General features: G+C 42.0%; 1 protein-coding gene and 1 pseudogene across 6 annotated transcripts in view; one reads left to right on the top strand and one right to left on the bottom strand.

Annotated features, from left to right (window-relative positions):
- ntm (neurotrimin) overlaps positions 1–25,068 on the top strand; it is a 181,228-nt gene that overhangs the window by 29,147 nt on the left and 127,013 nt on the right. The window lies entirely within an intron of this gene.
- On the bottom strand, positions 8,948–11,605 carry LOC146565280 (uncharacterized; annotated as a pseudogene).

Here is a 25,068-nt window from a genome sequence, read left to right as displayed (position 1 = left end):
GCTCAGACGGTGCTCAGACTGGTCTGCCTGGGTGGGCTTAGAATTCTAGTCTACTGCTCTATCAACCACGAGCTGGTGCTTTGGTCCTTTGGTTTGATCCCAATGCCCTTCGAAGCCATGCTCATGCATCGACTCATGTGCCTACTCAGCTTGGTTGGTACAATGCCTGAGAGAAACTTCCATTTTGTGAAGATGCAGCTGATTGGCTGGTAATTTGAAGTTGTTGTACCCTTGTGGGGATCTTTCATGATTGTTCTGCTGGCTTCTTAGCTTCCCCAAATCGAGTCATTGCTAATGGGAGACGGACACACCCTCAAAACATAGGTAGCTGCAGTTTTCTTTGAGACTGAAAGAAGCACAGCTTTGAGCCACAGTATCTGACAGTGGCCACAAGATGGCAGTAATAGAAAGCATGGATGCATATTTTAATTGACAAGTAATGAGGTTTATGGCAGTGGTGCTGCTGAGATCCATTACTTTGGTATATTTTAATATATCTCTACTTTAGTGTGTGTATGTGTGTGTGCATTTAGTTATTTATATAGATATTGTCTTTTGCATCATCCTAATCTTAAAAATATTTCTTTCTATATTTGAATTCAACTAATACTAATGCAAACAAGAAAAAGAAATAATTCTTTGCTTATTTTACTTATTTGCTAATTATTTATAAAGCTTGCACTTATGCATGCTTGTACTCTACTTGTTCACAGGGTGGAACAAAATATACCGAAAGAGTTATTTAGAACAAGAAGAGGTGGAATCGGCGTCTAGTTAACCTCTGGTTCAGTCTCACACCCACAGAAAGTGACTTTATACCTTCTGCTTTGATTTGGCTGTTGTTTGATGTAACCCCCTGACTCGCTTTCCTTCTCATTGTTGGGTCTTATCATTTCCCTTGTAAAATTGGCCAGCATGTGCTGCTGCTTTAATTTCAAGCTTATTAAACAGAGGGATGAAACTGAGGCTGAAATATTAAAGGGTAGAATTAGCATGTGGAGACAATCTTCTGTGAAATTATTGCAGAGGGCAGCTGAAGTTACCTTTGAATGTTCACTGTGTCAAGCAGATTCACTGTTTACCTGTTTCCCCAGAGTCTTAATTAACCCATCACACACTTCTGAACCTCCTGCAATTATTAGAAAAATCAGACAAACTATCATTTCTTGTCATTAATTGTGAAAAATAATTTAATTTAGTCAAATATAGGACAACGTAAGCACTAAATCTGCCATATAATGTGTTTAAAATAAAGTTGTTTGTATAATTTACCAACAGAGATAAATCTATTCCCTGATCCAAGCTCACAGCTGGCTGTACTTGCCAATCCACTTGGAAAACTGCTTTCAGACGAGTACCACTGTAGCACATGGTGTCTACTTTCAGTCCTTAGGCATGAGCCTGAGGCCATGTTGTGCATTCATGTTTTTTTTTCTTTTATGGTTTGCACTTGTTTGATGCTTTAATTACTTTTTGAATCTTGCTTTGTTCATGTGACCCGTGATGTATTGTGCACAATACTGCTTGCCAGATTTTTTTTTTTTTTTTTGCTCTATTGTAGCTGAGATTAGGACTGGGTATCGTCACTGATTCCTAGAATCGATACGATTGCGATTCACAGGGTCCCTCAAAGCGCTTGATACAACTAATTCATTCACCCAATCACATCCATTCACACAAGTTGTTAAGTGCTTATTATCTAACATTCATACACATTCACACTCCGATGGATGCATCGGAGAGCAACATGGGGTCAGTATCTTGTCCAAGGATATTTGGCATGCAGACTGAAGGAGCCTGGGATCGAACCACCAACCTTCTGGTTATGCTGGGCTTACACTGTGCGATTTTTGGCCCATTTTGAGACGATTTTTGAGTCGTGCAACCGATTTGGCGATCGGCCCGATTTTGGCCTTCATTGTGCGTCGTGTAGTATACGTGGGTTAACGAGACGCGATTAACACCTCACGACCAGCTCCCGATCATCAATCGCTTGGTCGGGACCGTTGTGAGGGTGTCACCGCAGTTTCTCACACTGCGCACGCGCAAACACAAATGTCAGCGAAAAAGACGGCGCAGCGCAGCGTGTGATCTGGACACAAGCGATGGAGGTACAACTTGTAGAACTATGGCAAGCTCATCCGAGCCTTTTCGATGTGGCCTCACAAAATTATCACGACCACAACAACCGTGAAAATAGTTGGATCTACATTGCTGCTCAATCACAGCTGCCTGGTCAATGTTTTTCATTAGCAATTTAGCAAAGTTGATGATGGTGGTGTGCGTGTCTGTGTGAGTAAAAGACAGAGAGAGAGAGCGAGCGACAGAATTTCTGTTATAACCTTCATTTTATGGACACACAGTGTGAGCACTCGGGTCGCATCAGAGCATCAGGTCGTATAGTGTGAGACCCTGCATCGTGACCTATGAACTTCTAACCTCTGCGAGTCAATCGTACAGTTTGAGCAGGAGCTGAATAACGCGACTGAAAAAAATCACACAGTGTCTGCCCAGCTTTAGTCGCTGACCTGCCCCCACCACATCTCAGTGATTGTGTTTATGTCTTTGTGAAGAATCCGTTTACCTGCTCTCATTACCTGCTATCGCGTAATTCAAGCTACAATCGATTTTAATTGGAAAATCGATAATCAAAACCCACCCCTAGCTGAGATGTTAGCTAATTTCTTCTTAACTCACCCTAACCTCAAGCAAGAAAATCTGCAATATTTTTTATGTTAAACAAAACATGTCATTGCCTGGTTGTCTTTCTGAATAGAGAGATCTGCCTGTCTGTTCTTGCACACTTGGTAATGAGCAGTGTTGGGACTAACGCGTTATTAAGTAACGCGTTACAGTAACTACGTTATTATTGTGGTAACGAGCACGGTAACTAGTTATTATGCCAAAATCAGGAACGCGTTAGTCGTTACTGGGATTTAGATAGGGTCGTTACTTCGTGTGGTGGCTATCGCGGAGCTTCCACAGATTCAGTAACATTAGCAAGTGGTGGAGGCCAGCAGGTGGATGAAGGAAAGGGGACGCAGAAGGAAAAGAGACCCGAGGCGGCCGCCGGTCCAAGTGTGAACTGAACTTCAGGTAAGAAGTTATGACCTGCAGTCTCTCTGGGTCAGATATGAACCAAGTTTAGGTGGAGTTTATTTTCGTTATTCTGACTTTTTCCGTACTGCGTGCTAGCTAGCATGACGGAGTTTCTATACAGCTGGGTGGGTGCTATGATGTTACTGATGTTGAACTTTATTTTGTTCATAAGTTATTAGAGTTGCCAACCGTCCCGTCTGGTATTCAGAGAAAATATTACGCGTTTCTTATTGAGGTGAAAAGGAACAGTTTGTCCCGTAATTCAGCTACAATGAAAAAGGCACAAAGCTGGAGTTATTCTGTGTCTTTGCTGCACAGCTGCCTCTTCTTCTCTCATTCTCCCCCCTCCCTCTCCCGTTTCTACTTCAATCATGAAAACTGATCAATGATCAGCTGATCGGCTCTCTTGTTTGTTTATCGCTCACTTTGCGCCGAAAGAGGAAACCAGGGGATGTCGCGCTAAACAACAGCAGCACGTTTAAGCTTGATCAGCTGTTGTTAGAATTTATTTAATATTAATTTCTAGTATCAGCTGATGTTTGCTGGAGCCACAGCTGTAAACCTGCTGGTCATGATATGGTTTGGTTATCTGGTGAGAGGGAAACATGAAGATGAAACCAGGAGATGTCCTTACTGGATCATCAGAGCTGAACAGGTGATGGAGAAACAGGTTTACCTTTTAGGTGACATGAATGAGTTGAAGGGAAGTTATGAACTGTTTCTGAGAGACAAATAACACCAGGATCCTTTGTTAGGTAGCTGACAGCTGGTAACTGTGCAGGGGCGGGTCTAGCAAAGTGTTGCCAGGGGGGCATGTAGGGCATTAACAGGGAAAGGGGGCACAAAGAAATACTTTTCTTTCTTATTCTCATTTAAAATGTCTCGCTTTTAAAAAATAATTATCTGAATCTTACAACAAACGATTGATAGATTGATGCATATATACCATCAAAACAGTGTACATCACTGTCACAACAGTGTTTGTTTTCATTCAAAGGCTTTATGATTTTTCCTATAATGGTGGGCCAGTCTCTAGTCAAAATGCCCGGGCCAATTTTCCCAGTCCCAGTCCAGCCCTGTATGCAGCTCATCTGCAGTCTGGTGTTGCCTACATCTTCCTATTCAGAAGGCAGAATTTCTGAGTTCTGAGTACAATCGAAAGCACCACGACTGCAGTTTTTGTGTTGGATGTAAAAGGCGCACATGACTCTGTGACGTAGGCTAGAATCATGGCAGCAGTCCATGACGGTCCAGGCGTGGGATTTCTCTCGTGGAAATATGCATTATACATTGTATTTTCCCTTCTATTGGTAGGTGGCACAGTGCACTTGTGGCAAGTAAGCAAGCTAGAAGACTGGCAAAGTTATGGAAGAAACACATTAACAAGAGAACTCTGAGTAAAACCAAAGTTACTTTCCCTAGTAACTAGTTACTTTGAAAGTAACGAGTAACTTGAAGTAACTGAGTTACTTTTGAGAGAAGTAACTAGTAATGTAACTAAGTTACTATTTTAAAGTAACTTACCCAACACTGGTAATGAGTCATCTTGAATTAAATTACTGATGATAATTTGACAGAATATATCATCACCCTTTTGCTAACTTGTGTTGTGAAAAAAAAATGTCTATACCATCTGCAACTTGTGTTCTTATTTAGAAAGACTAACATGTCTTCTGAGTTTCGGATATAGGCTTAGGCTACGTCCACATGGGTATGGACGAGTAAAACAGAGATTTGCTCACGCAACGTCAAAGGTGCGCACCATTTTTGACGTCATGCTGTGTGCCAAGTTATTGTTGGAATTCTAGTCTACTGCTCTATCAACCATAGAGACAAAATACTGTTGCTGTTAATCTAACTATCTGCAGTTTTTCAATGCTTACATTAACACACAGTTACTTACATTTACAAAGACAGAGGCTGTCAGAGTGAACTTCTAAATTCAGCACAGACACTCTGACAACTCAAATCCCAACCTTGGTTTTGAATAAAATTCTTAAAAAAAAAAAAAAAAAAAAAATTAAATTTATCTATGTTGTATGCATTTTTTAAAATTGTTTTTTTTTTTCTTGCAGCTGCTCTATTCCCATGTTGTTGCAGCGTTTTAATGACTAACCTCATATTGTGAATGAATTATCTTAGTTGTTCACCTGACTGAAGTTTGGTCCGTTTACAGCGTCCTGCCATGTGATTGTATTTGTCCCTAACCATCGGAAAACCTTATGTTAACTTTTATTGAGTGGAAAAAAGTTAGCATTCATCCTCTAGCTTCACTGTGTTTATGTTATGCTAACATAGCTGTGTTGCAAGAGATCATGTAGCACATCATTATATAACAGCTAGTCCAACTTCAGTAACCCTACAAACATCACTGCTGTTTATTTTTTCTTGTTTTCATTTATGTTGGAAGTGATAGCAGATTTTTTCTGAAATCTCTCAGTCAGAACATGGTATGTCATGTTTAGGTGGAAACTAGTGAGGGAATTTCCTGCTAACTTCTAATGCCATTAAATGGAATCAATTCTGTTTTCATGAATGCCTGGATGTTAAACTTGATCGTTACACCTGGTAAAGCAGCAACACTGATCATTTTATTAAAGACAAAAGAATTTAGAGAGTTTTTAACTCTCAGTGATGCCGCAGTGTTCGTTTGACTTTGGGAACTGCAGCAGGGTTTGGACCCGGATTACTCTGCGAGGCTCCTGACTACAGTAGTTGTAAAGATCAAGCAGTGTGGCTTCGTAGCTTACCAAAGTCGTACTAAAATATTTTTTGACACATTTTTGAGTGCCATATACCACGTAAAATGGGTTCAAGGTCAGTAGCACAACGAGAATTCATACATAAGACGCACTGTCGATTTTTGAGAAAATTAAAGGATTTTAAGAGCGCCTTATAGTACGAAAATACGTTATAATTGCAAAACATTCCTTCAGCTCATCATTTTTATTACCACTTACATTTCAACCTTTTGTTGCCCTCATGCCAACTTGGCATGTGTTGTTGCTATCATATTTGGAATGACCATGTTTTTTCTTAAAATTATATATTTTCTCAGTTTAAACACTTCTAATGTGACTAAAACATCTGCAAATGCATTCTCTTTTTATTTACATTTTACATCGCTATCTCAAATCCTAATTTTAAACATTAATCCATCAACCCAGATGATCTGTTAGGGTTAGGACTGCAGGTTTATTTTCATTTTTAACTACATCTGAAGAATGACTGTTTTACTGAATGTGATATTAATCTTTTGAAATTCTTTACAGTATGCCTGAGGGGCAATGGGTAAACCGCTCCGTATTCATCCTCTGTGCCAGAGAAGATTGCTGAATGAAATTTGTGTGCAGTCATCAGACCTTGGTCTTACTATTATTCTGCATTCAAACTCATGCTATTGAGGGAGAACATAAAACTTACTGTATTGAAAACTGAAGTTGCATTTAAGTGCTTTAAGGTGGTTGCATTGATTATAACTATAGATGCAAACTTAAAAAAGGGTTGAAACATGCAACATCCAAATGTCTTGTGAGAAAACATTCCCTTTCATTTCTTTTCACATACCTTTAAAGCCCTTAAATGACTTTCTCCTTTGATCTTTCCAAACTTGTATACAGTTGAAAAGAAATACACCAAAAAGTAGGGCAAATGCTGAAATGAAAATAGGTCATTACAAGGAAAAAACAAAAAATCAACAGCTTGCATGCCGCAGGACTGCAGTTGTACCTATTTATTAAAAATTACAAATGGCATTGCCATAGGCATACTCTTAATCTTCTTTTGTCACATAAAACATGTTGAAATTGTGCAAATGTTTTTCTGACCATAAATCTTTACTTTATAACTGATATGTACCCTTTTAAGTTGTGGTCTCTAGAGCTGCAGTATGTTTCTGTAAAACATATGGCACTTCTACAGCTACTGGTTTCGTACTTGGCAACGGGGACTTGGCCTTGCAACTTCTGATTGGTTGAAGTGATGTGAACGTGGCATTGTTACTGTAATCCTATTGGCTAAAACAATTTAAAAACAGCTGTCAATCATGAAAATTGGCTAAAAGAAACCAAAGTGACAGATTTTAAAGAGGTGCAGTCTTACACGCCTCTCTGCAGCTTCCCTCCAGGCTGCAGTTAAACCTTTACTTAAAAAGCCATCCCTAGACCCGGCTGTCTTAGCTAATTACTGTATAGGCCAGTCTCCAACGTTCCTTTGATTTCAAAAATCCTTGAAAGAGTAGTTGTCAAACAGCTAACAGATCATCTGCAGAGGAATGGCTTATTTGAAGAGTTTCAGTCAGGTTTCAGATCTCATCACAGCACAGAAACAGCTTTAGTGAAGGTTACAAATGATCTTCTTATGGCCTCTGACAGTGGACTCATCTCTGTGCTTGTCCTGCTAGACCAAAACTTGGATGGCTGCTAACTTTCTGCTTCTTAATTCAGATAAAACTGAGGTTATTGTATTCTGTCCTGAAAAATCTGAGAAATATGGTATCTAACCAGATTCTTACTCTGGATGGCATTACCTTGGCCTCCAGCAACACTGTGAGGAACCTTGGAGTCATTTTTGACCAGGATATGTCCTTCAATGCACATATTGAACAAATATGTAAGACTGCTTTCTTCCATTTGCGCAACATTTCTAAAATTAGAAATATCCTGTCTCAGAGTGATGCTGAAAAACTAGTTCATGCATTTATTACTTCCAGGCTGGGCTACTGTAATTCATTATTATCAGGATGTCCTAAAACCTCCCTGAAAAGCCTTCAGTTAATCCAAAATGCTGCAGCAAGAGTACTGACAGGGACTAGAAAGAGAGAGCATAATTCTCCTGTATTGGCTTCCCTTCATTGGCTTCCTGTTAAATCCAGAATTGCGTTCAAAATCCTGCTCCTCACATACAAGGTCTTAAATAATCAGGCCCCATCTTAATGGCTGTGTAATACCATATCACCCTATTAGAGCACTTGCTCTTGCACTGCAGGCTTACTTATTGTTCCTAGGGTATTTAAAAGTAGAATGGGAGGGAGAGCCTTCAGTTTTCAGGCCCCTCTTCTGTGGAACCAGCTTCCAGTTTGGATTCGGGAGACAGACACTATCTCTACTTTTAAGATTAGGCTTAAAACTTTCCTTTTTGCTAAAGCATATAGTTAGGGCTGGATCAGGTGACTCTGAATCCTCCCTTAGTTATGCTGCAATAGGCATAGGCTGCTGGGTGATTCCCATGATGCATTGAGTTTTTCATTTCCAGTCACCGTTGTCACTCACTATTTGTTAATAGACCTTTCCCTTCTTTGAACTGTACCTGTGATTAATCTCTGGCTCTCTTCCACAGCATGTCTTTATCCTGTTTTCCTTCTCTCACCCCAACCAGTTGCAGCAGATGGCCGCCCCTTCCTGAGCCTGGTTCTGCCGGAGGTTTCTTCCTGTTAAAAGGGAGTTTTTCCTTCCCACTGTCGCCAAAGTGCTTGCTCATAGGGGGTCATATGATTGTTGGGTTTTTCTCTGTATCTATTATTGTACGATCTACTGTACAATATAAATCGCCTTAAGGTGAATGTTGTTGTGATTTTGGCGATAAATAAAATAAAATTGAATTGAATTGAATTAAAGAGCCATAGGCCAATTAAACGCTCCATGTGCACAGCAGAAAAGGCCCATTGCCATGTGAATGTGTGGTTAACTCTTCAAAAATATTAAAAAACAAGCATTTTTAGGCTTGTTAATAAAATTAAATGTCAGAGATTTACAGTTAACAGTCAGGTGAATAAACAACACTGAGACACTTGATACTGATAGCGTGCGGCACGGGTGAATCTCAGACAGAGAGACACCACGAACTGCAGTATTCGTTTATTTTTATAGGTTACATCGTCAATATGCAAATATAATCACATTTCCTGTTACGCAGGTCCTGATGCTGTCTGCGTGTAAGCTGTGTGTGTGTGTGTGTGTCAATTTCTAAGAATAATGTAATGCAAGTCAACTTCTGCGGATGTGTATTTCTGTACTGGTCTCTTGCGGTAAATGAACACAGAGTCACAGGGTCAGCTTCCTGTTTCTACAGAAAACTGTGTCTGGTGAAATATGTGTAACATAACATTTGAAGCATAATCAAATAAATAAATAAAAACTCCCTAACATCCCTCCCTGTTGTTACCGTATTTCACCACTTCAATCATACTTTATTATCAGCTAACAATCACTTGCTTATAACATTTTCAATTGTAGCATCATTCAGTATGTGTGAGTGTGTGTGTTCCTAAATCCTAAATCCTAAATACTAAATCCTCTTCGTCCGGTTCATCTTCTTGTGGCAGTCCAACATAGGTGATTACTGTGGCAGCCAGGTCAGCCAGTCCTCTGTGTTCGTGACATAGTCTTGTTGCTGTGCATTACTCAGTTGTCGTAACTTCTCCAGGGCGGTGGTCATGGTCAAGGAATGCACATTATCAGGAATATAGGTGCAGCAAGTGGTGTTGAATAAGACACAGAGGCCCCCTCTCTCAGCGAGAATCATGTCCAGGGCGACTCTGTGTTGCATGACCACTATTCTGATCGCGTCGATTTCCTCATTCTGAGCCTTGTTTATCCTTGTTGAGCTGTTCAGGAAAAGTCCAAATCGGTAGTCGAGAGTCTCAATTCTTAGCATGTTTTTTCCATTTCCGACCCATGGGAACAGTGAGTGCAGGACCTTCTGTCTGGTGGTCCACAACTTGAACTCCGCTGGTACATCACTGCCCCAGATTGGATCATGAGGTTGCACGTCATCAGTGCTCCTCTTGCGTCTTGGTTGGTCCTGATGGAATATTCTGAATGTGTGGTCTGACACCAGAGTCCGGTGCTGTTGGGTGGGATGGTGAAATATGTCTTTGAGCCACATGCCCAAGCTGTACCCTGCACCCAATATGTGCTATTCAGGAAGCTTATCTGTGCCTTTCTGTCCTGCGGCATCCGGAAAGTCTGGGAGCAGTTTTGGTTCATCCCCAGCTTTCTGTTGCCGTATGCGAAGGTGAAACACATTGGATGTTGTATTCCTGGTTCCCTCCTGACGTTGAAAGATTTTCCCTTGTCATTGGTTGCATTCAGGTGTACCCAGTATCGGTCATCACAGCTGTAGTTCCAGTCTGAGACCTCTGGTGTACAAAACACTACCTCATTAGTTGTATAGTTGATCAGTGTTCCATTACACCGTCGCAGGTCGGTTTTTGTGACTTGTCTTTTTAACTCAACCTTGAAGGAGAAGATGTCTTCGGGGGAACATGTTCCGCTGGTGGCTTTGTAGAATATACATAGGGCTTCAGAAAGGCTGGGTGATTTTCCATATAGGGTGGCTTGCATTGCTGTTGTTGGGAGGTGAGAACAGACGTAGCAGCCAGTGCGGTTGTCTTCTGTATGTACTCGGTTGTAGACGTACCGGTACCAGGCATTGTTCAGCCAGGGGTGGTTGTGCTCTTTGTCCATATCCTTTAGGTGTAAGTTGTCATATGACCATTTCTTCTGCAGGTGATGCTGTGGGTCCTCGTCTGTCCAGGTGAGTATGAGTAGGCTCACTAGGAGCGCAATGCCAGCCACTATGAGGACAAGGTTCTTCATGATGACCAGGCACACCCGGGCTCCAGGTGAGTAGACCACTGGCGAGAAGACAAAAGGGTGGGATATACCCAAACAGCCCTTTCCTCCACCAGGAGAACACCTAGGAGTCGGGGGAACCGGCGTCTATGCTTGTGTTGTCACTCACTTTTTTGCAGTGGCTTTGGTGGATCCAAGATGGTCTTTCTGCTATTTTGCAGGCAGTCGGTGTGGTGGGCCTGATATGGGCCTTCCCACCTTGGTGAACTCCAATTCTTTCTCTGGAGTACTTTGATCAGGATCCAATCACCTGGTTGCAACCTGCAAGATACTGGAGAGATATTACTCGGCAGTTTATTGTTTAGCACAATCTCTTTATTCTCAAATAATTTAGTCATCCACTCTGCTAGGGTGGTTTCTCTTATAGACTTATTAATAGGCTCACTAGTGAGAGGCAGTGGAAAAAAGGTCTCCCGTGAAGTGCTTAGGGAGGATATCTGACATTCCCCCCTTGCGACACACGTGTTAATCCGTGTGTCGCTAATGCTGTTGTCTTGTGTAGGGATTTTGGCAATATTGGTTTGCCATTACAGGTCAGTAAGTCATTGTGTAGTTCTTTCTGTTCGTCTTTAAGTACATCAAGTGGTATCAGCTGTGAAGTTTCAGACATTAAAGTTTGTATTGGTTGCTGTGCGGCCTTCTTCGCGGCTTGGTCTGCGAAGTTATTGCCTTCAGTAATTTCTGAATTATCTTTTTTGGTGTGCAACGCATATTGACTGTCAGTGTGAATATTTATATTTCTCGACCTTTGCGCAGCATGCACGTATGACAGCCGTTAGTTCCGCACTCTGTGCTGAAAAAGAGGAAGTAAGAGCTTTCGCTTCTAAAACAATGTCTACAAAAGTAGGCTGCAGTGTACTAAAAATGTCTGGTCGGGGTTTCATTTTTTTAGTTAGCTTCTGCATACAGCTGTGTTTGGCAACATCTGCTTCCGCAGGAAGGAGAGTGCTTGTCACAGTCAGGCAAAGCTAAAACTGTGCTTGTTTGCAGGGCAAGTTTTAAGTCAATAAATGCTTTATCTGCCTCTGGTGTCCATTCTATTTCATCTTTCAGAGCTAAGTGTTTGCCATAGATCAGGTTTCGCAAAGGTTGGGCCAGCAGTGCATATTCAGGTATCCAACATCTGCAAAAGTTGCAGAGACCTAAATAACTCATCATTTGTTGTTTGGTGACAGGTTTAGGAGCGTTTTGTACAGCTACTTTTCTGCTGTCTAACAGCTGTCTGCCTTGTCCTGTCAGTCTGTAGCCAAGGTACGTTACTTCTTGGCTCCACAATTGCAATTTATGCTGTGAGACTTTATGGCCTTGCTCTGCTAGATGTTGCAAAACTGTCAGTGTGTTTGCTACGCAATTAGTCTGTGTGTAGCCTGTAATCAAAATATCATCAACGTATAGCAGGAATTTACCTGGGGCAGGAAGCGTGCAAAATGATATGGATTTTCTCAGAGCTTCTGCATAAAGAGTGGGGCTATTCTGGAATCCCTGAGGCAACCTTGTATAGGTAAACTTCTGGTTGTCAAAAGTGAATCCAAATAGCTTTTGTGAGTCAAAATGTAGTGGTATAGAAAAGAAAGCATTGGATAGGTCTATCACAGAAAACCACTGTTCCTTTGGTGTTACTTGATTTAAAATGGTGTGTGGATTTGCCACCACAGGTGGGGTTTGTTCTGTTATACACGTCCGTGTTTCCATTGCTCTTTGCTTCTTCGTCTTTGTTTTTTTTTGTTCATTACGTTTTCACTTGAGGCATTCCTAGATACCTTCTAGTTTTTCAAAGAATTCACACATTTCACACATCTTACATATTTCAACTTTGAAGTTAAAGTTTTCTTATTTTTATCTCTCTCTATATATATATTTAAACTTGGAATTGCTCACAGTTTACAGCTCTAAAACTGGGCATTTGTAAATCATGTACGTGAATTTGCATATGTTGCTTTTGCAGTGTTTCAGACTCCTGCACAATTCTCCGCTTAAGCAGTCAGTTTTCTTTCCCAAATTTGCTAACTCAAATTTTAAGTTCCCACCTTATTAACAGCAATCCTTGTCCTCAGACACAAGTTAGGGCCCACTTGTCAGGTTTATGGAGACATGGCGCTGTGAACAATTCAACCAGAAACTTGCTTTGACATGTCCAGTCATGTTAACCTATAGGTTTCTTCCGACCGCTGCACCTGGAGAATTGGTCCAGGTCTGTTTTGCTCCTGAAGAAACACAACTAAGACATTTTCATTATTATCCAGAGTACTTAAACTACCCGTTTCCTTCTCTCTGGTCAGAAATACCAACTCATGTTATGTGTATGAGTGTAAGCAGGTCTTTATTACTTTTCCTATGCATGTTAATGTTCAGTGAGTGTAAGCTGCTTCCTTCATTGCCTCTGTATGTTATTATCAGGTTTAATTCATGCATCTTTTCACTGATTTCTTAATTCAAAACCATCTCACTTCTGATTTTTTCCAAAAATAATTTCACATGTAACAATTTGTGTATGTGTGTTTCCTATTCATTGATAGACAGCTCCCTGTGCTGTCCTCTATGCAGCTTCTGCTCTAAAAACAAATAAATAAAAATGTTTAATTCGCTCATTAGCTTAGTAGTGTCCACATATTTAAATCAGCTTCTCAATCTTGTAGCTTTAGCTGTCATATACATGGTTTAGCATATTGGTTGTTATTATAGATGTGCTCTATATCTCAGCAATATAGGTCTTCAAACATGTCAAGTAGTGCCTCTATGCACTTAAGTAGTTTGGATATTTTCTTTATTTTCTTCATCTCATATGTCATTATACTGAGTTTGAGCAAACCTTAAGCTTGATGCAGACTACATCATAACAATTGTCCATCTCACATCATACTGACAAGGATACTTCTTGTCATTAATATTATATTTTTATTAATATTATCATCTTTTTCTTTCCATATAATAACAACAGTATATTACAACATTTTATCAGTGTATATCACTATACTACTACTGAGCCAATTTAATAGTTTGGATCATCTTACTCAGCAAACAGATAATTTAGAATTCATCCAATCTGTACAAATTGTTTTTTCTCTGAACAGGTTTGTGCCTACTTTTTAGACTAGTCTTCTGTTTGCCTCATCTCAGATCCAGTCTTCAGTCACATTCATTCTCTCTGTTGCATGTTGAACCAAGCAGGTTATCATTATATTTATTTTTATATTTTATTTTGTATCCATCAAGGGCTTCGGGTGGGCTGCAGTTCCACCCTCTCCCAAGCTGGAGACATTTACCTTTTCACACACTTTCCTTGGCTGAACAATGACACAGCCTTAATCTACCTTATGCATCTCTCTTTTTTATAGAAAAGGTTTTCATGTGAATGATTTCCTTTTATTTATTTTATACAATCTGGGCATGATCGTCATGCCAACTATATTTCATTGTTTAGTTCTGTTTGTAAGGTTCCTCTTAAAATAGTTACTGCAGAGGGACTGCACTTCCCCTCTCACGCAGGACAATTTAGTTTCTTTGGATTTCTCCACCTATCTGCACTTATTTTGGCCGGTGCCGGGATTTTTTGTCTAACCAATGTTCATCTGCCGTGAGTTTAGTTTCGTTATTACCCATTTGGTTTCGTTTTGTAGAAGATTTGTTTACAAGGTATTTTATTGAGTTAAATATACAGACAGACCCGTGAAGCTGTCACTGGCACGAAGAATGAGATAAGTTATCAACAACAGGCTTCTACTTTCAAGCTATTCTTGAAAGCGGTTGTCGATTTTACGTGATGACGCACAACTTCTTCCTCATTCAGCCAGTACGTGAGCTATCAACGGTAAACAATTCAGTGGAGTAGTTCAGCCACCTTAATGTGCTGTTAAATCAACTTACTCCACCAACAAAACAGTAAAAACAGTTTATGCGCGCAATTTCTATCCCATGTTAGTTGACACTTTCCGTACACTTATTCACCTTCTAGTAAATGTAGACTTCCAGCTTTTTTTAACTGCGAAACGAGTGTCTATTACACTGCCAGTTTCGTCTTACAAGCGAGTCTGAAAACTGCCAGTCCCCGTAGGACGAGTTTTATTTACCTTCTAGGAAATTTAGACTTCCAGCTTTTTTTTAACTGCGAAACGAGTGTCTATTACACTGCCAGTTTCGTCTTACAAGCGAGTCTGAAAACTGCCAGTCCCCGTAGGACGAGTTTTCTTGGAACAGTGTCACTCTAAACACCGATAATTTTACGCAAGGTGTGTCAAATGTGGAATAATCACCTGGCTTCGCTGTTGCCGGTTTGTCGGGCGTCCCCCTTCAAGCCCCACCGCCGTGGGCCTGTATAAACGTTGGCCAGGACCCGAATTTAACGTCCCTGGACTTTCAACCCTTCCTGGAGGGTGCTCTGCAGAGACTTCAACGCAGGTTTGTCACGGCGTCGGGACTTGAGGAAGGATACCACTGTGAAATGGAGCATAATATTATTATTAATACCAGTCCATTAACGGCTTCGAAGGACCAATTAAATGTCAGAGATTTACAGTTAACAAACAGTCAGGTGAATAAACAACACTGAGACACTTGATACTGATAACGTGCGGCACGGGTGAATCTCAGACAGAGAGACACCACGAACTGCAGTATTAGTTTATTTTTATAGGTTACATCGTCAATATGCAAATATAATCACATTTCCTGTTACGCAGGTCCTGATGCTGTCTGCGTGTAAGCTGTGTGTGTGTGTGTGTGTGTCAATTTCTAAGAATAATATAACGCAAGTCAACTTCTGCGGATGTGTATTTCTGTACTGGTCTCTTGCGGTAAATGAACACAGAGTCACAGGGTCAGCTTCCTGTTTCTACAGAAAACTGTGTCTGGTGAAATATGTGTAACATAACATTTGAAGCATAATCAAATAAATCAATAAAAACTCCCTAACATTAAATAATTTCTGCTCTTTAATAACTAAAAAATTCAACTGACATGGTGTCCAATATGTGCCAAAATTGGACATTTTTGTACAATGTCTGGGTATTTATGCATTGACAGTGCTGTAATTTTTCCCTTTTTCGCTATAGAAACATAAATCTTTGCACAAATGATGTTTATATGTTGGTTACTGAATTTCTGGAATAAAATGTGAACTGAAGCATATTTTTTAAAGATTAATATGCTAAAAAAACGAATCAATAAATTAGGCAAGGAAAAAATGTCCTCCGTGAATCGCTACCTTATCGTGGTGAAGGGGTTTGTGTGTCCCAGGGATCCCAGGGGCTATGTTGTCCAGGGGCTTTTGCCCCCTGGTAGGGTCTCCCATGGCAAATTGGTCCTGGGTGAGGGACCATACAAAGAGCGATTCCGAAGACCCTAATGAGGAAAGCATCGAGGGAACAGTTTACCCTGCCTGGGATAGGGTTACCGGGGCGAACATCTGGTGACTGGGCCTTAGTCCATGGGACCCGGCCGGGCACAGCCCGAAAAGGGGACATGGGCCCATCCTCCCACAGGCCCACCACCCGCAGGAGGTGCCGTAGGGGTCGGGTGCATTATGTGCATTATGGCGGCGGCCAGGAGCGGAGGCCCTGGCGGACTGATCCCCGGCTACCAAGACTGGCAATTAGGACATGGAATGTCACCTATCTGTTGGGGAAAGAGCCTGAGTTAGTGCGTGAGGTTGAGAAGTACCGGCTAGATATAGTCGGGCTCAACTCTATGCATGGCTTGGGCTCTGGAACCAGTCTCCTGGAGAGTGGCTGGACTCTGTCTCAGTCTGAAGTTGCCCCTGGTGAGAGGTTTTGTAATCGTATCACTAGACCTGTGACCATATGTTCTGGACACTCGGATAACTGAGTGTCTAGGGGCTGAGCTGTTAACTGATCACCACCTGGTGGTGAGTTGAATCAGGTGGCGGGGGAGGACGCTGGACAGACCTGGTGCACCTAAACACGTAGTGAGGGTGTGCTGGGAATGGCTAGCAGAGCCCCCAGTCCGTGAGATCTTCAACGCACACCTCCAGCAGAGCTTCAACAGCATTCTGAGGGAGACTGGGGACATTGAGTCCGAATGGACCATGTTCAGCATCTCCATTGCCGAAGCTGCTGCATTGAGCTGCGGCCGCAAGGTGGTTGGTCCCTCTCATGGTGGAAACCCCGGAACCAAATGGTGGACACCAGAGGTGAAGGGAGCCACCAGGCTGAAGGAGTCCTATCGTCAGCTGCTGAAGCAAATATTCGGGTGTGGGAGGAGTTGGGAGAGGCCATGGAAAAAGACTTTCGGACTGCCTCGAAGAGATTCTGGCATACTGTCAGCTGTCTCAGGAGGGGAAAGCGGTGCTATACCTGCACTGTGTATAGTGCTGGCGGAGCGCTGCTGACTTCGACTGAGAAAATTGTCGGGCGGTGGAAGGAATACTTTGAAGACCTCCTTAATCCCACTGACACGTCTTCCGAGGAGGAAGCAGAGTCTGGGGATGACCCGCCAATTTCCGGGGGCGAGGTTACTGAGGCAGTTAAACAACTCCTTGGTGGCAGAGCCCCTGGTGTGGATGAGATCCGCCCCGAGTTCCTGAAGGCTCTAGACGTTGTAGGGCTGTCCTGGTTGACACGCCTCTACAATGTTGTGTGGAAATCAGGGGCAGTACCCCTGGAGTGGCAGACCGTGGTGGTGGTCCCCCTTTTTAAGAAGGGGGACCGGAGGGTGTGTTCCAACTACAGGGGAATCACACTCCTCAGCCTCCCTGGAAAAGTCTATGCCAGGGTGCTGGAAAGGAGAGTTCGTCCAGTAGTCAAAGCTCAGATACTGGAGGAACAATGCCGTTTTTGTCCTGGTCACGGAACACTGGACCAGCTCTTTATCCTCTCAAGGATACTTGAGCACGCATGGGAGTTTGCCCAACCAGTCTTCACTTGGAGAAGGCATTCGACCGTGTCCCTCGGGGGGTCCTGTGGGGGGTGCTATGGGAGTATGGGGTATCTGGCCCATCGCTACGGGCCATTCGATCCCTATACAACCGTTGCAAGAGCTTGGTTCGCATTGCCGGCAATAAGTCGGACTGGTTCCCGGTGGGTGATAGGGTCTGCCAGGGCTGCCCTTTGTCATCGATTCTGTTCATAATTTTTATGGACAGGAATTTTAAGTGCAGCCAAGTGGCGGAGGGCTTTCACTTGGGCAGCCTCAGAATCTCATCTCTGCTTTTCGTGGATGATGTGGTTCTGTTGGCTTCATCGGGTGATGGCCTCCAGCTCTCACTGGAACGGTTCGCAGCCGAGTGTGAAGCAGCGGGAATGAGGATCAGCACCTCCAAATCTGAGGCCATGGTTCTCAGCCGGAAAAGGGTGGAGTGCCCACTCCGGGTCGGGGATGAGTTCCTGCCCCAAGTGGAAGAGTTCAAGTATCTTGGGGTCTTGTTCGCGAGTGATGGGAGAAGGGAGCCGGAAATTGACAGACTATGATGCGGATGCTGCACTGGTCCGTCGTGGTGAAGAGAGAGCTGAGCGTAAAAGCGAAACTCTCAATTTACCGGTCGATCTACGATCTATCCCTACCCTCACCTATGGCCACAAGCTGTGGATAGTGACCAAAAGAACGAGATTGCGGATACAAGCGGCAGAAATGAGCTTCCTGCAAAGGGTGGCTGGCCTCTCAATGTGGAGGAGCAGTGGCTCTACTCTGAGCCCCTCCCGGATGACTGAACTTCTCACCCTATCTCTAAGGGAAAGGAGCTTGTTGAGGTGGATGCTTCCTAGGCGCCTCCTGGGTGAGGTGTTCCGGCCATGTCCCACCGGGAGGAGGCCCCGGGGCAGACCCAGGACACGCTGGAGAGATTATATCTCTCGGCTGGCCTGGGAACACCTTGGTGTTCCCCCAGATAAGCTAGAGGAGGTGGCTTGGGAGGGGGAGGTCTGGGCCTCTTTGCTTAGGCTGCTGCCCCTGCGACCCAGCCCTGTATACACAGGGTTTGTAATTGCAGAGAAATACTTAATTAATTTTGGGCATTTCATTTTCAAGCAGGAAGCTCAGAAACCCCTTTTCCACCTTTCCAGGTTAAGGATTACAGTTTGAAACACCATTACAAGATAACACTCAGAGAAATACAAGAATTTAGCTTATGCAATGTGGAAATCTAACCCTTTGCTAGCCAACCTGCATAAACTATATTTGTATTTGTCTTCTCATTGAGAACAAGGTTGCTTGATGAGACTGAGATCTGGGAATTTTGGTGATTGAATTGACAGTATGTGATCTTTATCATGTTCTTCAAGCATTTCTTGGGCATTTTTGTGGTGTGGCTAAGATCTGCACTTCATGGTGGAAACAGTTGCTTCCATCATGAAGTGCAGATGCCAGTGATTGTGCTTGGTTTACATCAATGTTTAGCCATGAGTACATGTCAAAAGTATGTTATGTATAAATTGCAGTATCTATGGTAACCCAGAGGATATATTTGTATTTTAGTAGCATGATTTGCATTACCTACTTTACCTGTGAGTGGTTTAATGATGCTACTACAGGGAGTGCAGAATTATTAGGCAAGTTGTATTTTTGAGGAATAATTTTATTATTGAACAACAACCATGTTCTCAATGAACCCAAAAAACTCATTAATATCAAAGCTGAATGTTTTTGGAAGTAGTTTTTAGTTTGTGTTTAGTTTTAGCTATTTTAGGGGGATATCTGTGTGTGCAGGTGACTATTACTGTGCATAATTATTAGGCAACTTAACAAAAAACAAATATATATCCATTTCAATTATTTATTTTTACCAGTGAAACCAATATAACATCTCCACATTCACAAATATACATTTCTGACATTCAAAAACAAAACAAAAACAAATCAGCGACTAATATAGTCACCTTTCTTTGCAAGGACACTCAAAAGCCTGCCATCCATGGATTCTGTCAGTGTTTTGATCTGTTCACCATCAACATTGCGTGCAGCAGCAACCACAGCCTCCCAGACACTGTTCAGAGAGGTGTACTGTTTTCCCTCCTTGTAAATCTCACATTTGATGATGGACCACAGGTTCTCAATGGGGTTCAGATCAGGTGAACAAGGTGGCCATGTCATTAGTTTTTCTTCTTTTATACTCTTTCTTGCCAGCCATGCTGTGGAGTACTTGGACGCGTGTGATGGAGCATTGTCCTGCATGAAAATCATGTTTTTCTTGAAGGATGCAGACTTCTTCCTGTACCACTGCTTGAAGAAGGTGTCTTCCAGAAACTGGCAGTAGGACTGGGAGTTGAGCTTGACTCCATCCTCAACCCGAAAAGGCCCCACAAGCTCATCTTTGATGATACCAGCCCAAACCAGTACTCCACCTCCACCTTGCTGGCGTCTGAGTCGAACTGGAGCTCTCTGCCCTTTACCAATCCAGCCACGGGCCCATCCATCTGGCCCATCAAGACTCACTCTCATTTCATCAGTCCATAAAACCTTAGAAAAATCAGTCTTGAGATATTTCTTGGCCCAGTCTTGACGTTTCAGCTTGTGTGTCTTGTTCAGTGGTGGTCGTCTTTCAGCCTTTCTTACCTTGGCCATGTCTCTGAGTATTGCACACCTTGTGCTTTTGGGCACTCCAGTGATGTTGCAGCTCTGAAATATGGCCAAACTGGTGGCAAGTGGCATCTTGGCAGCTGCACGCTTGACTTTTCTCAGTTCATGGGCAATTATTTTGCGCCTTGGTTTTTCCACATGCTTCTTGCGACCCTGTTGACTATTTTGAATGAAACACTTAATTGCGAGATCTGCAAAGGGTGGTGCGCTCGGCAGAACGCATCATTCAATCAGAGCTCCCTGACCTGCTGTCCATCTACACCAAGCGGTGCAAGTCCAAAGCTAGGAAGATTATGATGGACCTCTCCCATCCCAACAATGGACTCTTCTCACTGTTGAGGTCTGGGAAGCGCTTCCGCTCCCTTAAGGCCAAAACAGAGAGAATGAAGAGGAGCTTCTTCCCCCAGGCTATTCGGGGCCTGAACCAGGTGTAGGACTGGACTCTCCCAACACGTCACTATAAGACTGGACTCTCACACACGTCACCACACGCACCACCACACATTTCCTATAATCCTATAATTCCTATAATTTATAATCCTTATCTTTATAATCTCTTCTGCTATTTGCACATTCTTTACTGTAAATTCCTAAGTTAATTTGTAAATTTTTGTAGTAAATTGTAAATATTGTAAAACTTTTCTTCTGTCATTTAATGGTTGGGCATTGTACAGCTACAAGCATTTCACCCCCATGTCATACTGTGTATGGTTGTGTGTGTGTGACAAATAAAATTTGAATTTGAATTTGTTCGATGATCACGCTTCAGAAGCTTTGCAATTTTGAGACTGCTGCATCCCTCTGCAAGATATCTCACTATTTTTTACTTTTCTGAGCCTGTCAAATCCTTCTTTTGACCCATTTTGCCAAAGGAAAGGACGTTGCCTAATAATTATGCACACCTGATATAGGGTGTTGATGTCATTAGACCACACCCCTTCTCATTACAGAGATGCACATCACCTAATATGCTTAATTGGTAGTAGGCTTTCAAGCCTATAAAGCTTGGAGTAAGACAACATGCATGAAGAGGATGATGTGGACAAAATACTCATTTGCCTAATAATTCTGCACTCCCTGTATTCTTTTCTTTAGGTTAACAGTATCATGATCAGGGAAAAGTGCACTGATTATTCTCGGTGCGCTTGTGTAGCATGCTGGCTAGACCCAAACGTGGCAAAGGCTAGCGATGGGTTGGAGGAGGCACGCAGTTACTTTAGAAACATCCGGTGTGCAGATTGCAGCTTCGGAACCAGTGTTACAAGGAATGAGAAAGTGTACAAAGTGAAGCAACACTTACGGCCCTTGAGGCAAGCGGAGGCTGACACAGGCAAGGGTTTTGGTGCTCTTTACATGAGAGGAACGATGTCTGAGAGGACAACAGGTGGATGGGTCTCCCTTTTCAACCCCAGCCCCGTGGTCATCAATTATATTAGAAAGCTGCCAAGATAGACAGCATGGCCGCATGGTGGCACTCTTGCTTCACAGCAGGAAGGCCCTGAGTTGGACTCCACCAATGTGCCAGGGGAACTTCCTATGTGGCATGCATGTTGTCCCTCTGTTTGCTTTGGTCCAAAGACAATTTCGTGGGTTTATGGTAATTGATGATTCTAAATTGCCCAGTGCTGTGAATAGTTTTCTGTCTGTCTTAGCCCTGTGACAGACGGGCCATATAAACACTTCCAAACAACAGTGTTTAAGCTAGGTGTTAGATACCAGTGCAATCATAAGAAGCTGAGACCAGCATATATTTTTGATATATCAAAGTGGGATCAAAAACAACCCTTTTTAGTTTGACTGCAAAATAAAAACAGTTGGCACTTATACTGTAGCTGTACATTTCATTACCTCATGTAAGCAAGAGAAAATCCTTAAAATTGAGCAGTGCCTACATCATACTTTCTAGGATTTCACAAGTTGTGCCTTATATACAAACAAACATTCCAACTCTTTGCAACTCTACATAGCCTATAGGTCAGTGCTTAACTGCGTGTTTTTTTGGCACTTCTATGGAATTCAGCTGCACTCTACATGCACAGGGGAACAATAGTAGATATAATATTGATGGTTCAGAGATAAATACATGGTTGGCAGTGCTAGGTCCAAAACGGAAATGTTAACAGACAGTGCAGTTAAGACACACAGCCTCAAAACTCTGTTATAGGAGCATGGAAGAGACATAGTGTTGCATATCAATAAGGGCATCAGTAATGCAATATTTTAAGCACAGATTGTAAAATGTTTGGCTGTCTCTTTCTACAAGTCTACCTCTACCTCACTTTATCTTATTTTACAGCTGCTGTCAGCTGTCTTGATGTAGGTACGCAACCACCTTGTGAAAAAATAAAGCAGACACTTCTTATAATGAGACAGAATAGAAAGCATCAACCAAGCTCACCTTGGCACCCAAACTTCAAGCTTTATTTTATCCACTATAGACACAGTAGTGCACCTGACATCCAGCTTAATCAGTCTATGTCTGTATTTCATGCCTTTAAATTTTTATGAGTCTCGCTGAGACTGTTAGATGGCAACAACAAGTTAGTTTGTAAAGTTGAACATACTAAATATTTGTGTGAAACTTAGTACAGTGCCCATTATTGACGATCTTATCTATCATGGTTTACTCTTAACCTGCCCCATATCAAAGCTAAAGGAGGCCAACTGGAACATCTGTTCAAGAAAACAGGACTTACCATACATAAAGAAATATATAATGAGCAGATTTTATTTTTTTATAAGGACTGCATTGTTTCAGCCAAATCCGCATACTATTCTGGTTTAATCAGTTCTAGTGAAGATAACTCAAGGTCTCTCTTTTCTTTGTTTAGTAAAATTACAAAACCTCCGGACTTATTCCCCTCTCGTATGTACTCTGCTGACTTTTGCAACTCTCTTATATCTTTTTTCACTCATAAAATCTGATATCGTACTTTCTGTTTTCCTCACTGTCACCACTGTTCTTTCCTCACACCACTTTTGATAGACTCACTAGACTGCAGACTTTGAACACCCCAATAGAGCTGCAATTTTGGAGATGCTCTGTCCCAGTTGTCTATCCATCACAATTTGGCCCTTATCAAAGTAACTCAAATCCTTATGTTTGGCCATTTTACCTGCTTCTAACACAACAAAAAAAATGGAAAAAATGTTCACTTGCTTCCCAATATATCCCACCCACTAGCAGGTGACATGGTGAAGAGATAACCAGTTTAATTCACTTCACCTGTCTTTGGTCATAATGTCATTGCTTGTCTGTTAATGTTTAAACCATTAATTGGTTGTTTGCAAGCCTGAGAATAAAAAATTCAACACAATAATTTTTGTATTATAAACACAGATTCCCAAATATTCACTTCTGTCTCCTCCACAGATAACTTGCTAATTAAAAGCAACATTGCAAGATTGTATTATATTGCCATCTGCAGACCATATGTCTGCATGTAATACCAAAACCATCCACAAATTGTTTATTTTTAATCAAATAAATATTTTCACTTCTGTAAACACTGCCAATAAGGAGTGTCACATCCTCATTCTCACTTTTGAAAAGGTCCATTACACATTGGTGTCCAAATATATTATTGTTAAACCATCATATCCCATTCCTAAAGGATTAACTGATTGTGAAATTATCTTTCAGACCAGTGGAAAAAAAAAGTGATAAGAACATATATATTTGGGACAAGTCCAAGTACTTAAATGTTTGCATTAGCAGGTGGAAACCTGTCTGATTATTTTTAGGATGAATATGTAATATGGCAGTGGATTGGGAGGGGGGAGATTATTTTGCAGTGGATTTTGAATATCAGCCATGTGTATTGTCATGTAGTTCCAGATATCATGAGAAATGTTACATCTGGAAAACAAAAGGAGAATGGCTTGATAGTGTATGCTTGCAGACCTGTGAAAAAACTGCCCCTAGAGAAATGTGTCAGAGCAGTATCTCTAAGAAACGTAAACCAGCTGTCAAAACAGCTGTCAAAACAAGAAGAGATGTAGACACAGGCAACCAGCTAAAGGGAGAGGGCATCAGTAACACGTTTCAACAAAACACATATTCTGAGGCTAAACAATTATACCACTCATCCATAGTGACTCAGGAGAATGCTTGAAAAAAGAATTTGACGTGTTCACCTTACCATACAGCCAAACGTCCACTGAAAAATTTACATTTATCAAAATCTTCCCTAGTATCTGCAATAACAGGAAGCAGGAAGGCCTGTGGAATTACTTACATCATCAAGTGGGACAAATTTCCATCTGAGATTTTAGAAAAAAAAAAGTATCCTGGTGAAAAACTGCACCATTATATAGTATTATTAAAAAATGACTTCAAAAAGCCCTCTTGGTGTCACAGTCTGCGGAGGGCAGACCGTGTGTGGGAGTGTGAGGATCCAGGTGCAGACACAGACGAGGAGACAGTACTGAACTTGAAACGAAAAGCGAGCCTTTATTTGGGCTGATTAAGTTCAAGTTCAAAGTTTATTCGCCACATGCAGTGGCAGGTTGCCCTGCAGTGGAATGAACCCGCCCCCCGACCTTACACATACAACACAGACATCACATGGGGATACAATTTAGAGAACGGTTGCATTACAGAAAAAACACTGAAATGTACACTACAATGGGAAAGGTACAAGAGGAAAAAAAGAGACCTCTACTCATGCTGGGCTACAGGAGGACAGCATGAGAACAGGAAACAAAACAAACTCCTCTGCACAGAAAAGCACATAAATGTCCACAGTACAACATTATAGAGCACGTGACCAACAACAGGGTTGAGTAGGGGATAAGGAGTAATCCCAGG

The sequence above is a fragment of the Mchenga conophoros genome, linkage group LG10 (assembly GCF_057382185.1).
Source record: "Mchenga conophoros isolate Kocher_MC1m ecotype Shallow Benthic linkage group LG10, M_conophoros_male_GT1.1, whole genome shotgun sequence".
NCBI classification, from domain to species: domain Eukaryota; kingdom Metazoa; phylum Chordata; class Actinopteri; order Cichliformes; family Cichlidae; genus Mchenga; species Mchenga conophoros.
Note: the sequence above shows the minus strand (reverse complement) of the source record. Positions and strands in the feature narration are given on the sequence as shown.